The sequence below is a fragment of the Leucoraja erinacea genome, chromosome 7 (genome assembly GCF_028641065.1).
Source record: "Leucoraja erinacea ecotype New England chromosome 7, Leri_hhj_1, whole genome shotgun sequence".
NCBI classification, from domain to species: domain Eukaryota; kingdom Metazoa; phylum Chordata; class Chondrichthyes; order Rajiformes; family Rajidae; genus Leucoraja; species Leucoraja erinaceus.
Genome location: NC_073383.1, coordinates 34,377,387 through 34,390,197, shown reverse-complemented (window position 1 = coordinate 34,390,197; position 12,811 = coordinate 34,377,387). Strand labels below are relative to the sequence as shown.

General features: G+C 48.4%; 1 protein-coding gene across 5 annotated transcripts in view; it reads right to left on the bottom strand.

Annotated features, from left to right (window-relative positions):
* LOC129698871 (mitogen-activated protein kinase kinase kinase 13-like) overlaps window positions 1–12,811 on the bottom strand; it is a 158,280-nt gene that overhangs the window by 114,115 nt on the left and 31,354 nt on the right. For all 5 annotated transcript variants that reach the window (XM_055638227.1, XM_055638228.1, XM_055638230.1 and 2 more), the window contains exon 2: window positions 10,942–11,107. The gene's annotated coding sequence lies outside the window, so the exon portion shown is untranslated. The remainder of the gene's footprint in view (window positions 1–10,941; window positions 11,108–12,811) is intronic.

Sequence of the window (12,811 nt, the reverse complement as noted above, 5' to 3'; positions counted from 1 at the left end):
ACTGCTCTATACGGATTAGCTGAACACTGCAACTATGGACAGTTACAGAACGAGCTGATCCGCGACAGGTTAGTGGTCGGGCTGAGAAACGTCTCATTGTCAGAAAAGCTACAGCTAGACAGAGACCTAACCCTTGAAACTGCTATAACAAAGACAAGGCAGTCTGAAGAAGTTAGACGACAGCAGTCTGACTTAAGAGGAGAAAATAGCGGTGCTAGCAAGTGCTCAAATGTTGATGCTGTGCATGCTAAAAGCTACAGAAAACCCAAATTTCCCTCAAAGCCTCAGCCACAAGCACAAACACCAGGCAAAAATAAATTTAATACACAGCCACAGCCAGGTTCAAAGGCCTGCTATAGATGTGGAAAAATGCCCTCGCATGGAAAATTGGAATGCCCTGCTAAAGATGCTGTGTGTCACAACTGTGGCAAAAAGGGACATTATGGCAAAGTGTGCAGAAACAGTGCAAAATCTCTCAATGCTGTCACTACAGAGGAAGAAGAGAGCTTTTTCCTGGGAGCTGTGGATGCTGGAAAAGACCCGTGGACGGTGCAGCTACAAGTGAGACAAAAAAAAGTGTGCTTTAAAATAGACACTGGTGCTGATGTGACCGCCATGCCAGCAGAGGTGTACCATGACATTACAGGGGGGCATGATGTGAAGCGCCTGGCTGTGTCGACACGCCCATTGTTTGGGCCAGGGGGCAATGCACTCTCTGTCCTGGGCGTAGCCAGAGAAACACTGCGCAGAGGCAACAAGACAGCCATAGAGAACATTTATGTAGTCAAAGACCTGCACACTGCACTGTTGGGAAGACCTGCCATAGAAAGGCTTCAGCTTGTGTGCAGGGTTGACGGCATCACCTTGGAATCAGTGAAACACCAATATCCGAAGCTGTGTAGCGGCTTGGGTCTTGTTCGGAGGCCATACTCAATTAAATTGAAGCCAGAGGCTGTGCCCTTCTCTCTCCACACGCCACGCAGAGTCCCTCTGCCGCTTATGGGAAAAGTGAAGGAGGAGATAGACCGTATGGAGAAGATGGGCGTAATCACCAAGATTGAGGAGCCGACTGATTGGTGTGCCGGGATGGTGGTGGTGCCGAAAAAAACAGGTGATGTTCGCATTTGTGTGGACTTCACAATGATGAATGGATCAGTATGCAGAGAAAAGTTTATCCTACCTTCTGTAGAGCACACTCTGGGCATGCTAGCTGGGGCAACAGTATTCAGCAAATTAGATGCCAACATGGGCTTTTGGCAAGTACCATTGACAAAAGAGTCTGCCAAATACACCACCTTCATCACGCCTTTTGGGCGCTACTATTTTAACCGTCTACCCTTTGGCATAGCATCAGCCCCCGAGCACTTTCAAAGGATGATGATGACAGAAGTGACCGGTGGCCTGGAGGGGGTACTGTGTCATATGGATGACATCCTGGTCTGGGGACAGACGCAGGAGGAGCATGATGTGCGGCTACATGCGGTGCTAGAGAAGGCACAAAAGGCCGGCATTACGCTCAACATGGACAAATGTGAGCTCACACGCCACACAGTCAGATTCCTGGGTCATGTAATTTCAGCAGATGGAGTGAAGCCAGATCCAGAGAAGACGAGAGCAGTACAAGAGATGGATGCACCCAAAAATGTCAGCGAACTCAGGAGTTTTCTGGGCATGGTCAATCAGCTAGGCCGCTTCTTGCCTAACCTGGCTGAAAAAGACAAAGTGCTACGAGACCTGCTGTCCAAGAAGAACCACTGGTACTGGGGGACAGAGCAGCAGGCCGCCTTTGATCAGTTAAAAACAGAGCTGTCATCCACACCAGTGCTCACATTATATAACCCAAACAGTGCTCTAAAGATCTCTGCTGATGCCTCTTCCTTTGGCCTGGGGGCAGTCCTGCTGCAGAAGAGCGATGCCATGTGGTCACCTGTGGCATATGCGTCCAGGTCAATGACACCAACAGAGCAGCGCTATGCTCAAGTAGAAAAGGAGGCATTGGCTGCGACGTGGGCATGTGAAAGGTTCAGCTGTTTCATCCTGGGAAGACCATTCGAGCTGGAAACTGACCACAAGCCGTTGGTGAGTCTGCTGGGAGGGAAAGCTTTGTACGACCTCCCACCAAGAATCCAAAGATTTAGGATGAGACTCATGAGGTACAGCTATACAGTCGATCATGTCCCTGGCAAAAGCCTGTGGACAGCCGACACCTTATCTCGTGCTCCTCTGAGAGCCGCAAGAACGCACACAGACACAAGCCTACTAGAGGACACCAACATCTATGTAGACTCTGTCATCAGCAACATTCCTGTCAGTGGAGATTATCTGAGCAGCCTACGTGAGCACCTGCAGGCAGACAGCACATGCTCTGCACTGATGGAGTACTGCACAGACGGCTGGCCCGACAAAAGCCAACTGCAGGGAGTGCTGAGACATTACTGGGCTGATAGAGCAGTGCTGACTGTGCACGATGGGCTGCTGCTGCGGGGCACGAGGCTCGTCATCCCATCAGCCTTACAAGGTGATGTGCTGCAGAGACTACACGAAGGACACCTGGGGGTGACAAAGTGCAGGGGCCGGGCCAAACAGACGGTATGGTGGCCAGGACTCAGCAGCCAGCTGAATGACATGGTGCTGAAATGTAGAACCTGCATCCAAGAGAGAAGGAACGTCAAAGAGCCGCTGATGCCAACGGAGATGCCAGACAGGCCTTGGCAAACCTTGGGAGCTGACCTATTCACGCTGAAAAACAAGACTTATCTGCTAGTCGTAGATTATTTCTCAAGATATGTGGAAGTTGCGCTGCTGTCACCCACAAGGTCCACAGATGTGGTGGTGCACCTGAAATCCATATTTGCTCGTCATGGAATTTGTGAATTTCTTAAAAGTGACAATGGCCCCAGTTCTCAGGTAGCCACTTTAAATCCTTTGCAGCAGAGTATGGCTTTATGCACATCACGAGCAGCCCCAGGTTTCCTCAGAGCAATGGGGAGGCGGAACGCGCTGTACAAACCGTGAAAAACCTGCTAACAAAGGCGTCAGACCCATATCTTGCATTGCTGGCCTACAGAGCAACCCCTCTACGGAACGGCTATAGCCCGGCCGAGCTGTTGATGGGGCGCCGCCTCCGCACTACAGTTCCTGCCCTTCCAACCCTGCTGAATCCAGTTTTGCCTGACTACAACGCGCTGGGGGCCAAAGAAAGGGGGAAGAGGTGGAACGACGCAAGATCCTTTGACAAGAGGCACGGAGCGAGAAATCTGGAGCCACTAATACCTGGGGAGGATGTGTGGATCACCGATGCACGAGTCCAGGGCAAAGTGCTATCTACACACAATACCCCTCGCTCTTATATCGTCCAGGTGCCTCAGGGCACACTGAGGAGGAACCGGCAGCACTTGGTGCCGCTGCAGACCAACAGTGAGGTAGTCGACGCGGATGAGCCACCGGTGGGAGAAGAGCCAGCTCCACCAGAGCCAGCTCCACCAGACCCAGCTCCACCAGTGACAGCATCACCCAGCGGAGAGGGCCCCACCACAGAGACTGTGCGGACTAGGTGTGGGAGAGAGGTTAGAAAGCCGAAGAGACTTGATTTGTGATTTATTGATCTGTTTTCTACAATAAAGAAAAAGAGAGAGTGAAATGTGATGTGAAATTGTTCTGTAAACCTGTTACATTTACCTGAAACCTGAAAGAATAGTTCACAGTATGGTAACGTGTAAGTTATTTTATTTCTATTTTGCATGCTTAGATCAGGGACAGGTCTTCCAGCAAAAGGGCAGAATAAACCCCTTAAGACCTGCAGAGACAAAGGTAGTCCACCCTTTGTTCTCAAAGAAAGGGAGATGTGGTATTATGCAATAATAGTGTAAGGCTGAGCAGAGGGGCACTAGGACCCTGTGTGCCAGAAGCCAGGCTCCAGTAACCGGATGTGACTGGAACCCAGGGTGTGGGCAGTTAGGGAGTTGCCTGGGCTTACACACGAGGCTGTTGCTGTTGCTGCTGTTGTACAGATTAAAGATATACTCTGTTTACGTCGTGGTACGAGCCTTATTACAAGCATAACCCGACATATCTCAGATCTGATTTGCTCCCCACTGGCAGTAGTGCCACCCCCCTGCCATGGACTGAACTCTGGAATTCCATCTGTCTCTTTATCTCAACACAATTTCCCTTATAAAAATACACTACATGCTCATGTCAGGCAGCATCTCTGGAAGACATTGATGGGTGACATTTGGATTGGGACCCTTCTTCTGGCCCAAAGAAGCCTCCAGAAGGGTCCCATCCCAAAATGTCACCTCTCTATGTCATCCCGAGACGCTGGCTGACCCGCTGATTTACTCCAGCAGTTTGTGTATTTTCTCTGTTCTTCTCTGACCACTGACTCCTTTAGGCTTCCTGTCACCTACAGGAGGACCGGAAGGCAGGCAGAGGGACGTGGAAGTTAAACGTGAAGCTGTTGACCCCAGAGAACGTTGAGAAGCTAAAGAGGGACAACGCACGTTGGAGAACGGTGAGGCCCCTCTTTGACTCCCCGACACTCTGGTGGGAAGCAACCAAGGAGAACATTAAGAGGTTCTTCATAGCCAAAGGGGTTCAGAGAGCAAGACAGAGCCAGAGGGAATTGTGCCAACTCCAGACAGATTTGCAACAACTGCTCCTTCTGCAGTCGAGGGGGGTGGATGTGAGGGAGGAACTTAGAGAGGTGAAGGACCGGCAAGCTCGGCTCTTTACCTCTGAATCCTCCAAGATCATCTTCCAATCCAGGGTCCGCCATGTGGAGCAGGATGAGACGTGCTCACGTTTCTTCTTCCATAAGGTTCACAGGGGGAGCTCTGTGATCAACAGCCTTAGGGAGGAGGACGGCTCGGTAGCATCCTCGCAGACAGACATGCTGAGGGTCTGCAAATCCTTTTACACGGAATTGTATGACACAAAGGCCACAGACAGCACCGCCTCCCAGAACTTCCTGTCCTCTATCACGGAGGTCTTGGAGGACAGCAAGCGGGAGAGTATGGACCAACCACTGACCCTAGAGGAGCTGACTGGCTCCATCCGCTCCTTTGACTCGAGTAAAACTCCCGGAAGCGATGGCTTACCGGCCAGGTTGTATTCGGCTCTGAGGGACTGGGTGGGCCCGGACCTGCTGGAAGTGTACAATGCATGCTTCTAGCAGGCAGCATGTCAGACTCCACGAGGAAGTGCAGCATCACCCTAATCTACAAGCAGAAGGGGGAGAGGAAGGATATAAAGAATTGGAGACCCATAACATTGTTGAATGTAGATTACAAGATCCTGTCTAAGGCCATCGCCAACCGGGTAAAGTCTGCTCTGGGACGGGTAATCCACCCGGACCAAACCTGTGCTGTACCTGGCAGGAAAATCTCAGACAGCCTAGCGCTGATGAGAGATACCATCGCCTACGTGCAGGACAGACGGGTGGATGCCTGCCTAGTCAGCTTGGACCAGGAGAAGGCCTTCGACAGGATATCGCACACGTACATGAGGGATGTGCTCTCCAAAATGGGTTTTGGGGAGGGAATCCGAAATTGGAAACTGCTCTACACCAATATCCATAGTGCAGTCCAAATCAATGGGTGGGAATCAGACAGTTTCCATGTAAGGTCTGGAGTCAGGCAGTGTTGCCCTCTCTCTCCTGTCTTGTTTGTCTGCTGTATTGAACCTTTTGCCGAGTCCATCAGGAAGGATGCGAGCATAAGAGGAGTGACATTGCCAGGCAGTGGAGGCATTCAAGTAAAAACCTCCCTGTATATGGACGATGTCGCCGTCTTCTGCTCGGATCCAAGGTCGGTCCGCAGATTGATCAGCATCTGCGACCAGTTTGAGTCGGCCACGGGAGCCAGGGTGAACCGCAGGAAGAGCGAGGCCATGCTCTTTGGCAACTGGCCCGACCGATCTTCCATCCCCTTCACCATCAAGCCCGACTTCTTGAAGGTGCTGGGGATCTGGGTTCGGGGGGGCTGAGGCGAGTAACAAGAATTGGCTGGAGCGGATAGCCAAGGTGGGGAGGAAGCTGGAGCTGTGGAGGCAACGCTCCCTCTCCATAACCGGGAAAAATGTGGTCATCAGGTGTGAGGTGCTCTCGGGGCTGCTGTACTTGGCACAAGTGTGGCCTGTCCCTCCCTCCTACGCCACGGGGATCACCCGGGCCGTCTTCCAGTTCATCTGGGGGTCGAGGATGGACCGGGTGCAACGGGTCACAATGTACAAGTCTGCAGACAACGGGGGTAAAAGCGTGCCCAACGTCGCCCTCATCCTGATGGCCACCTTTGTGTGTGGCTGCATCAGGCGGAGTGTAGAGCCAAGGCACGTGGGCACTAAGTGTCACTACCTGCTGAGGTTCTACCTGTCCCCGGTGTTGCGAAGGATGGGCCTGGCGCAGATGCCACGCAATGTGCCAGTCAGCTGGACATTGCTGCCCCATCTGTCGTCTATGGAAAGGTTCTTCCGGACCAACACCTTTGACCACAAGTTCATCGGGCAGTGGTCAGCACGGAATGTCCTGCAGGCACTGCAGGGAAAGGACTCGATGGATCCGGTGGCGTGGTTCCCAGAGCAGACTGCCCAGCTTGTCTGGCAAAATGCCTCATCGCCAGAACTGACCAACAAGCACCAAGACCTGGCTTGGCTGGCGGTGAGGGGAGCCCTCTCAGTTAGATCCTTCCTGCACCGTCGGAAACTCACTACCAGCTCACGCTGCCCCCGGGACGGTTGCTATGGAGAGGAGACGGTTGCCCACCTCTTTGCAGAGTGTGGGTTTGCAAAAAGAGTCTGGAGAGGTATGAAAGGGTCCCTGGAACGATTTATCCCGAACAGCTCCGTCACAGAGGACTCTGTGATTTACGGACTGTTCCCAGGGACACATTCAGAGACTGACATCGAGTGCTGCTGGAGGGTCATCAACTCGGTGAAAGACGCTCTTTGGTGTGCCCGAGCGTTGCTCACCACCCAGCAGAGCGAGATGTTCGTCAGGGAATGTTGCCGACTGGCCCACTGCAGACTGCAGGAGTACGTGCTAAGGGACTCGCTGAAGCTTGGTGCAGCCAACGCCAAGGCTCGGTGGGGGAGGGCCACAGTCTAGGGTCCTTCCGCTGCTGGACATGGGGGGCACGGTATGGTGGAGACGCCCCTCAAATTAAATTAAGGGAAGGTATCCCACGCCAGGGGGCCACATGAGTGGCACGGGTGGGGGACATTTTTGTGGAACTTAAAAGACTTATAAACGGTATTGAACAATCTCTATAGCCGACAAAAATGTCAGATGGAATTTTCGCACTGTGTACACATTGTATATATTTATTACTTGGACAGGGGCCACAGAGTGGCACGGGTGGGGGACTGTTTGGTGAAATTTGACAAATGTAAAAATATTGTACTGGAAAAATTTGTATAGTCTCCGAAATTGTCGGATGAATTTTGTTTGTTTGAATGGTTCAAGAATTGTATATATTTATCAATTGAATAAAGTCTATTTTGAAATTTAAAAAAAAAAAAAAAAGTTTGTGTATTTTTATTCAGGGACTGACATGGAGTGCTGCTGGAAGGTCATCAACTCGGTGAAAGACGCTCTTTGGTCTGCCCGAGCATTGTTCACCACCCAGCAGAGCGAGGAGATGTCCATCAGGGAATGTTGCTGACTGGCCCGCTGCAGACTGCAGGAGTACGTGCTGAGGGACGCACTGAAGCTCGGTGCAGCCAACGCCAAGGCTCGGTGGGGGAGAAAATGTATAGACTGTATTGAACAATTTGTATAGCCTCCGAAAATGTCGGATGATTTTTTCGCACGGTTCACGTATTGTATATATTTATTACTTAAATAAAGTCTATTTTGAAATTAAAAAAACAAAAAGTTTGTGTATTTTTATGTATACCAGCACCAGGAATTCCTTGTGTTGTAAATTCTCCATTTACATGTGAACAAACAAATAAGGTGCAGTAGACCACTTGACTCTTCCAATCAATAAGATTGCGATTGTGGCCATAACTCCACATTCCCACCTATGTGGAATAACCTTGCACTCCTTGTTTATTGAGAATATCAACATCAGCTTGAAAACTTTTCTGGAAGCGGGCATAACCCGCAGGGGAAAAATGGTGTATATTATTTGTCTTAAATCTGCAACCTCTTATTATTTTTAAGTACACCTTATTTTTTAGGTCCAGATTCTCCACAAGAGGAAACATCATCTCCTCATCGACGATGTTAAATACCATGCAGGAAATGTAATGTTTTAGTCAAGCCTCCTCATTCTTTGAAATGTCAGCAGGCACAAGCCTAGCTATCCAACCTCTCCTCGTGAAACAACCTGCCCATTCCAGGTATTAGTCTAATAAACCTTCTCTGAACTGCTTCCAACTCATTAACATCCTTCCTGAAAGAAGGGAACTACCAAATACTCGTCACATTACTCCAGATGAAATCTCACCAATGCCTGATTTAACTGAAGAATAACGCCCCACTTTTGTATTCAGCTGTTCAGTGACAAGATTTGGCACTTTTATTAGTTTGACCTGCTCTATAAATGGTGGCTGTTGCTGTTTTAAACTTATCACCATCAAGGGTCATTAAGTAACAGAATGCATGATGTCAAGTCACCATTCAGTTGTAGAAATATGGTGTACAGGATTGCAACCTACCATGGAAGACAATGTTACAGAATAATCTGGGTCTATTATACAACAATCACAAGAGCTCTGCTTTCATGCACAATAAACACTGATCTGAAACGTTCACTGTATTTACCCTCTGGCCTGGTCCACTAATTTGTTGATTTTGGTTCTGGTTTCCAGCAAACTAGAGCTCTTTGCTTTAGTATCACTAAGTTTCACACAGGATGCATCATCCTCAGGGGTTCATACTTACTTAGTGCTTCATCATTAGCAGCCAAAGAAACAACATCTTGGGTTATCCCACCTACAAATCGCCCAAAGGAATATAACATTACAGGGTTTGCACTCCTGCTGACAGCAGGGATCCATAGTGTATGAGACCACAATATCCCAAGCCTTTTGTGATGTTATTAAATCCACCAACTTCACCATCTACTGCTGTACTGAGGAGGTAATAAATTGGATCAATGGATTGGTATTCTAATGTGGTGCATTGCCACCCGCTGTATGGATACGATACAGAACTCACTATCAGGAAGGATCCATATCGTTAAAGAGTCCTCCCAGGGCTAAGAAACTAATCCCACGGAGATACATATTGTTGCAACACAAGGGATTCACTTGAATCAATTGATTCATAATATGTGTTTGCTATCAGGTGGACTAGCATTTATGACGAATCCCCAACTAGATCTCAATTACTTTATTGTGAGTCAGGGCACACTTCAATCACACGTGATGATGGACAATTACTCCTCCGAAGTTCATTCCAACACTTTCTTATTCCAGGAATTTTTAATCCAGATTTATTTATATGAATTTATATCCCTCAGCTGCTATGCTGGGATTCTAATAGTCCAGGCAAATGGATAATAGTCCAGTGGATCAACCACCTCTCAGCTGCACCTCTCACAGAACACTACACAGTGGACTGCATCGTCACAGAAGTTGGTGGCTCTTGTCACATCAGTGATTCATAGTGTTATCACATCCTTGAGGAGTCTTGACATGATAGACGTGGAGAAAATAAATGAGTATATGAATAAAATCAGAAATAAATGAAAAAGAGGATTTGCCACAGCATGTGACGAAGAATAAAGCAGAGTGTGGATTACAACAGCTTAGAGATGGTGTTTTTGCAGAGAGAAAGGATGGAGAAATGATCATTCCTGTTTGGAAGTCTCCTTCAAAGGACCATGGATGTAGTCCTGGAATTTTTTTTAAGGAGAATGTTGGGCCCCACACCCGCTGCAGGTTTGCTTTCATTTCACATCTAAGAACCTCAGACCTTGCCTTCATCCCATGTCAGGTTTTAAACCTCAGTTCTCTGTCGGGCCTCAGGTTTCACTCCATCGGGGCTCAGATCTATTATTCCGACAGATGTCAGACCACTCCTTCTGACAATTGCCTGCAACCCTTCTTCACCCTCAGCCCACTGTAATATAAAAGCAAGGATGTAATGCTGTGGCTTTATATGGTGCTGGCCAAGGCACATTTGGAATATTGTGAACAGTTTTGGGCCCCATATCTGAAGGATGTGCTGGCGATGGAGAGGGTGCAGAGGGGGTTTACGAGAATGATCCCAGGAATGATTGGGTTAACAATGTACGAGGAGCGTTTGAAGGCTCTGGGCCTGTGCTCGCTTTAGTTTAGAAGGATGAAGGATGGGGATCTCATTGAAACCTACCGAATAATGAAAGGCCTAGATAGAGTGGACATGGAAAGGATTATTACTGAAATGGGAGTATTGAACCAGAGGGCACAGCCTTAGAATAAAATGATGTATCTTTACAACGGAGATGAGGAGGAATCTCTTTAGCCAGAGGGTGGTGAATCTGTGTAATTCATTGCCGCTGGTGGCTGTGGAGGCCAAGACATTGGATAATTTTTAAAGTGGAGATTGATAGTTTCTTGATTAGTAAGGGCGTCAAAGATTACGGGGAGAAGACAGGAGAATAGGATTGAGAGGGAAATATAGATCAGCCTTGACTGAATAGTGGAGTAGAATTGATGGCCGAATGACCTACTACTGCTCCATTGTCTTATAGTCCTACCATATGTTGCATTAGATTATTGAAAGTATTACTTTTACTATTATTGTTTAACAATGGGATTAAAATTGTCGGTCATTTGCTTAGTTACATTATGCTAAATTGTACAGACCTAGTCCATACAATTATGAAAGGCACCATCAAGGGGGAGCCATTCTGTTGCAGAACCTCAACACATAGACTGTTATGGGTGCATCATCTAAACGTCTTCGGTTGGTCTTAAAAGGTACAAGATTGGATCATAAAGCCTGGTTCCTACCTTTGTAGAATACATTCCCACCAGAGGTCTGTACGATTATCGAGCACAAATTCACAAGTGGTCCGTGATGCTGCAGGGTGCATCATCCCCAGATGTCCAAAATACGACAGCAAACATCATCCGCAGGAGAATGTTATTAAAGAATGTATTGCCATAAGGTATTGTCCTGTTGATAAACAATCATATATATTATTATAGCAAGAGTATCAAGTAGTTACAGGATGCATGATCATTGGATCATCTATCTATCTATATAATATTAAAACTGTGTGTGTGTGTGTGTGTGTGTGTGTGTGTGTGTGTGTGTGTGTGTGTGTGTGTGTGTGTGTGTGTGTGTGTGTGTGTGTGTGTGTGTGTGTGTGTGTGTTTTGTCTGACTTGTGGGTGCCAGCCTTTGATTCGTTGCTACGCCAACACCAGAAGCGCCGAGATTTTTTCAATTTCGGTAGAGATTTCACTTTTCATTCCAAGTATCCCCTCCTGATTAAATTTTGTCGTGTTTATGTGCACATTTTTAATAAAATCCGTCCCCCCCCCCCTCCCCCTCCCACCCACTCACTCATTTTGTTGCCTCCTGCTGGCCAGCGACCATAACGGCTGCTGGCGCCCGCCTCTCGCCTCAAAGACGCCATTTAAAAACAGCTGCACTGCTGAGTGCTGGAATCTTATGTTCGGGAACGGCTTGAGTTGGAGGGCCACGTCACCCGTGGCTACGGGTAGGGAACGGCTGCGTTGGGGGAGCAGACCCAACGGGTCTGCACTTGTATACTTTTAAAACTCTGTGTGTGTGTATGTCATTTTGCCTTTGACATTTTGCCTTTGATTTTGCCTTTGATTGTTATTCCGCGAAAACCAGATGCAAAAACGCCGAGATTTTTACCATTTTGCTAGCGATTTTACTTTTACATTCGTAAATCCACTCCTCATTAAATGTAGTCATTTTTCTGTACACATTTTTAATAAAATCCTTCACCCCCCCCACTCAGTCATTTTTTTGCCTCCCGCTGGCCACCTTCTCATCGCGTGCCCCGCGCGACAATAATGGCTGCTGCCGCCCGGCTCTCCTCCACACCACACCACTCCACTACACCCCCCCCCCCCCCCCCCCCCCCCCCCCCCCCCCCCCCCCCGGCTTTGTCACTCTGTCACAGATCGGCTCGTCCCCCCCGCTGCTTTTCGCCGTCCTCGCTGGCCGCCCACAGGCTCACTCGGGCTCACGCCCGCCCGCTCCACCCTCCTCCTCCCCGTACTCGGGGTCTGAAGCGCTGAGGATGCGAGGCCATGGCGCTGAGGCTCACTCTGAGGCCGACGGCTGCTGGGCGGCCCTATCCCTCTCCTCCCTCCCTTCTTAATATAATATCAATGGGTGTGTGTGTGTGTATGGGTGTGTGTGTGTGTGTGTGTGTGTGTGTGTGTGTGTGTGTGTGTGTGTGTGTGTGTGTGTGTGTGTGTGTGTGTGTGTGTGTGTGTGTGTGTGAGAGAGAGGTGCTTAATGTGTGTGTGATGCCTCAGGCCGCCCCTTCCCCTTGCAACCGCGAGTTGCGGGAACAGACCCAACGGGTCTGCACTTGGCCTAGTGTATACTAAAAATAAAACACTCTCAACAGCTGATTATATGCTTGCCAATTAGAGAATGAATAGAGAAACAATATTTAACATTAACAATGTTTAATAATATTAGAGGAAACATTCAAAGCATTCTATAACAGTAAAAATCTCACATTAGTGGGCCAAACAGATTGGTATACATCCATTCAAGGATTTCATCCCATTATAGAAGAAACCATGGGAACCATTTTATCCTAATGAAAAAAAGAATCCTGGGATGTCAATTTAAAAAAAAATCAAGATTTCATGACCCGACATAAATA